Genomic DNA, 5,984 nt, shown 5'->3' with positions numbered 1-5,984 from the left:
CTCACCTAAATTTTAATATTAGAATAACCATTCACACACCTAGTGAATTGAATATCCGAATACCTGGTAAATTGAACATTCGATATATCCACTGTTCACATTGTTTAATATTTTTATTGTCTACCTATACTTTTCCATATTATAACTCTTCACATAATATGCATCTAAAACTAGTTACCACCCTAACAAAATCATTACATACATGTATAAGTTACAAATACTGGAAATTCAAAACTAGGAGACCCTAGGTAAAAATATAGAAACAATCTTTCTTGATGGGCACCGAATCGAAGAGATAAGCAAAAATTATTGAAAAACAAAAAAGAAGGAGAGATGAGCTCATGTTTAGCTCTTATCTTAATTTTGCAATACGGTGATTAATCATGTTATGCAGTAAAATGGCTCTTGCTATACATATTTGGATTAGAAAAAATTAAAAGAAAAGAAGCAAAAGAAAGTATATAAAAAGTGCTCCCATGTCACTTCCACGTCGGATCCTCCTCCCTCCATACAAAAATAGAATATTATAAAGGGAAAATAATTAAATCATGAGAAAGAAGAGTGTGATTCACAGGAACATTGATCAACCTTTATAAGAAGCAAGACTGTGATTCAAACTAACACAATATAAAATAAAACCAATATTGTTTATAGTTTGCTCTTAAACAGGACCCTTGTGCGGTGCCCCTCAATAGAACTAGCACCTTCTGTCCTATGCGGTGCCCCTGCTTGGTTGGAAGACTTGTCTGCTCCTGCTTGGTTGGAAGACTTAACTGCTCTACTACGAACATTGTACCTTTCGTATACCTTGTCTCGGTTTTCTGACCACTGAGTCTCTGCTTGACGCAGTCCGAATCTTCTCTTGCTGAAAGTCAATTTAATTCACCACCACATCGATTACATATAGAATAGGATGAATTAAAACAGCACTGATAATAATCAGGGAGATGCAAACACCAGTCAATACTAGAAACTGATAAGCACTCCATGCCTAGGATCTGTATTATATTTATTTTAGTGTTCTAAAAGTAACAATATAGTACTTAGCTAAAAAATATTTTTACAAAAAAGAAGTTAGGAAAGAGACGTTGAAAATGTGAGTGTAGATGGTTTCAGAAGGAATGCCGGTTTCCTTTTTTAATGGTAAAAAGTAAAAACCAATTCTAAATGACATGAACATGAAAGATGAATGCTAGTAAGGGCAACTGGGAGAATTAAAAATGTTGGTAAGAGTAGTTTTCTTTGACCAAATACTTCATATAGGACCAAAGATATTAGCCTAGTTTAAGATAAATCCAACAAGACACACCAAAGGATATAGCATTAAAAGCAATTGTCCTAAAGATCATGGTTCAAGTCCATATATTATATTTTGTAAACCCTAGCTACAACCAAATATACAACTATAACTGGGCACAGGTAATCAGTTAATGTGAAAATTATTTTTGTTACCTGAAACAAGCTCGCTTAAAAACTTTTGTTCAGTCGCGCCGCGCAACAAGTGATACATGGACACCAGGTTCATACTATTCAATCTATTCTGCCTTATTGCTATTAGTAGAAAGTCATGCATTCCTTGATCTTAAAGCCATCTGAAAACTTAGAATCTGAAAACTCAGAATCTAATTTCACAATACAAACTCATCTCAGATTCAAAAAAATTAACCAAAAAGAAAGATGAAAATGAAAAGGCAGTGGCTTATACATATTTGGAATGTAGTGATATCCTATTTTTGCAAGGCTATTGCTAATTGCATATCAGAACTGTCACACAGTTACAGGTAAGATCAAAATTAACCATGTCATATTGAATAATTTTAATTGAAATTACAACTGGATTTAAAAAGGAAAGGGGGAAGGGAGAAAATATTTACAATGAATTCTATGGGAGTCAATTTTTGGAACCTAATGTATGGTCTAATGCTCAAGTTAAATCTCGCATTTCACATGGCTTTTGTAAATAAATCTACATGAAATATTCCTAACCAGCATCTTAAACCAGAAATAAAGGATTCCACAACCTTAAACCAAAATACTATACCATATTACAGCACTTTATTGCTACTATACGAAGCATTCTCATCATATACCTACAATATAAGCAATATAATATCATTAGTACTAGCTAATAGGCAGCAATTAAAACTTTGTCATAACTCATTGGTAAAAATACTTACTAGTGAATCATCTTCAATGTTCATGTGATCATCCAAGTCATTATCAAATGTGTCAATTCCACGGTCTTTGATAAACCCATATTTTATGATGTATTTTGTACCCAATTCAAGTGATTTATTCAACCCCTCATCCACTTATTCATGTAAATTGCATGGTTTTACTTTCTCTTCCTTATTCTGTGATATATGTGAAAAACATGTTTTCTATGCTTTAAAAATATTAATTTTAATCACCCTTTATTACCATTCGATGCCGTAATTTGTGTGTTAAGTATTTTCAGATCTCCCAAGGCAGAAATGGCTTAGAGAACAAAAAGGAAACATACAAAATTGGAAGGAAAGCACAAAAATGGAGTCTTGAAGAAAAAGGCAGCGACGCGAACGCATGGACGACGCAGCCGCGTGCCTAGCGCGAAAAGACAGCGACGCGAACGCGTGACTGACGCGGATGCGTGCCTTGAGCAGAACGCAAATGACGCGTACGCGTGACCGACGCGACCGCGTGGAAAAGAAAACTCCCGGATGACGCGACCGCGTGACCTACGCAGACGCGTGATAGACGCCACGTGCAGAATCTGCAGAAAACGCCCACAGCGATTTATGGACCTTTTTTCGGCCCAATTCTGAATCCAGAAACACAGAATATAAGTCAGAGAATGGAGGAATCAAAAGGATAACATACATTCATAATTTTAGGATTAGATGTAGTTTTTAGAGAGCGAGGTTCTCTCCTCTCTCTTAGGTTTTAGGATTAGGATTCCTCTTAAAGGATTTAGGATTTCAACTTCCTCTCAGGTTCAATATTCCTTTTATATTTTTATTTACTCTAATGCTTTTATTCGTATCTGATTTATATTACCAATTTGGCTCATGAACTCTTTTTGTTTAGATTGATTTTCTTTTATTAATGCAATTGAGGTATTTCAGATTTATCTTTAGCTTTTTTTATATTCTTGGCTTTAATTGATTAATTGGAGACTCTTGAGTTATCAAACTCATTGTGATTGATAATTGTTATTTTTGCTAATTGAATTGAATTCCATTAACTCTAGTCTTTCCTTAGGAGTTGGCTAGGACTTAAGGATCAAACTAATTAGTCCACTTGACTTTCCTTGCTCTAGTAAAGGTTAACTAAGTAGGATTGAAACTCAATTCTCATCACCATTGATAAGGATAACTAGGACAGGACTTCCAAATTTTTACACCTTGCCAAGAGTTTTATTAGTTATTAATTTATTAATTCCTGCAATTTATTTCCCTTGTTCAAACCTTTTGAAACCCAAAAACACCATTTTTCATAACCAATAATAATTCATACTTCCCTGCAATTCCTTGAGAAGACGACCCGAGGTTTAAATACTTCGGTTTATAAATTTATTTGGGTTTTGTTACTTGTGACAACCAAAACTTTTGTACGAAATAATTCTCTATTGGTTTAGAAGCTATACTTGCAACGCGATAATATATTTGTGAATTTCTTTACCGACAGGAAATCCGCTTCGTCAGTCTTCTAACTGTGAAATGCCTCAACGAACATGACAAGTTGTTCAATTGTGACCCTCCATGCCACAGTGTCCACATTGATGTTTTCTTTTATTGGACTGTGCAGCACCCCCTTTTGTCCTACATTTTCTTGGGTCCCTTGGCATGCTATGTCCCAGATCATTGGTTGCAAGCCCAGCTCCAGAAGCATTCACTTGCACATCATCTCTTATACTATCTACATCATTAACCAACTCTTTTTGTGCAGCATCTTCTTCCTTAAATTGTTTCAACAAATTCATAGCCATTTCCCGTGTATAGATAAATCTCTCGTTATCTTGGCAAGCAAAGTTGGCTAGTTGTCTAAACCAATCCATCAAACAACCGTATTGACTTAGTATCAAAGAATCCCAATGAAATCCGACCGTATTTTGCAAACCTACTTTGGCAGTCTTGTTCCACTGAGGCAAGACTAATGACCTTGACAACTCTTCTATATCTTCATGCACCAAGACGCAAACTATGTATTCACAAGGTATTCCAAATGATTCCATTCTCATACATAAACAATTGAATTCCATCTCAATGTCACAACAGAATACATGCCACATCTCATTTGGCGTTCGGTCCAAACCGACAGAGTAAATCACATAAGAGCCAGTTTGCCTCATATTTATTACCTTCATTGATGCAGCTCGTACAAGGATTGGTTGGAACATATAAAATATTGATAGGGTGTAAACATTGGCAGCACTCCTCTCTAACTGTTGAAAACAGGTTTGCATAGTGGGTCTCCCATTCACAGATGCGAGGTTAGCCTGGACCTCTTTCCACCGAATATGGTCGACACATCGATTTAAGTGTTGAATGAACTCAACCAGATTGTACCTTGAATTGTCATACTTTGCAATAATTGATTTTAATCCTTCGCACCGAGAAGTAGTCTGAAAACTAGCAAAAAACTTATATGTGCAGTTGCCCATGAATGTCTCTTTTTATACATATCTAGGACCATTTCTCGTTTTCGACACCAAATCCCTCAACCATTTCAAACCACTTTTGACGAAATACATCAATTTCATAGTCGCCTAGCATACACTTTTTAAACATGGAGGTAAACTGGGGCTTGCCAATGTTACTTGTTGTATTGCGAATCAGATGCCATGCACATAATCTATGATGTGCATTAGGAAACTCTTTCTCAATGGCGAACTTCATTGATAGATCACCATCCGTGATAACCAAAACAGGTACTTTCCCATTCATTGCCATCTTTAGTTGTTGTAGCAACCACCTATATGTGTATTTTTCCTCATCGCAAATTAAAGCAGCAGCAAAGATGATTATTTGATTGTGATGATTGACACCAGAAAATACCACCAATGGACACATATATTTATTCTTCTTATAGGTAGCATCAAAAGCTAGCACATCGCCAAATAATGAGTAATCTGCCCTACTGAGACCATTGCACCAGAATAAATTGCGCAAAGTACCATCGGCATCTATGTGATGATTAAAATAGAGAGAAGGGTCATTTGTTGCTTGATCTTCTAGATACTTCAAAGCTGCATATGCATCACCGGGTAACTGGCACCTCTGCTTTGTTATTTTATTGTACATGTTCCTTTATGTGAAAGAGAGATACTCGTAGCCACCTGCCTGATTTGCTAATGCCCGATATATCTGTCCAACACTAATCCCACCATTTTTCATATTAATCTTGTGGCTAATATCAGCCTCAGACATGAATCTATGCCCATGAAGCAATCCAATCAACCGAGGATCCAGAAGTGGATGATTGTATTCATTAGAAAAATAAGAAATAAACCAACGACCACTAGGTGCATCTAGACAAATCTCCATCATTGCACTGTAGCCACACCTTGTCTTAGGAGTAGGTATTCTCTTAAAGTTTCCAATGCCATAATTATTTTATGGTCTACATCCTTCACAATGACATACAAAATTCTTCAACTTAAGTACACCCGCACGACTCTTCCTAGTCCTGTTCTTCCGAGCACTAAAGCCTCTTGTCCTTGCATATCTATTGTAGAACTCAAATGCAATGTCGACATTAGAAAAGTGAAAATGACATACATCTTTGTCCCTGATATTCCAAAATTCAACCATCCCAATGTCTTCGAGTGAGTCAATGTTATACCCTTCATCGAAGCCGTGATAATCAAACATTGGTTCCACATTTGTGTCGTCCTCATCCATATAATCCACGTCAACTTCCTCATGTTTTTTTTCCTCCTGCTCATACCGATCATATGATATATGCTCGCTATTAACCCCTTCATAAGAAAATTCCTGACCCAT

General features: G+C 36.2%; 1 pseudogene; it reads right to left on the bottom strand.

The window, feature by feature from the left end:
• Nucleotides 1-3,724: 3,724 nt before the first annotated feature.
• Nucleotides 3,725-5,984, bottom strand: LOC107620891 (protein FAR1-RELATED SEQUENCE 5-like; annotated as a pseudogene).

Source organism: Arachis ipaensis, chromosome B10 (genome assembly GCF_059453495.1).
Source record: "Arachis ipaensis isolate K30076 ecotype BB chromosome B10, ASM5945349v1, whole genome shotgun sequence".
Classification (NCBI taxonomy): Eukaryota; Viridiplantae; Streptophyta; class Magnoliopsida; order Fabales; family Fabaceae; genus Arachis; species Arachis ipaensis.
The sequence above is the reverse complement of the archived record's forward strand: the minus strand, read 5'-3'. Positions and strand labels throughout refer to the sequence as shown.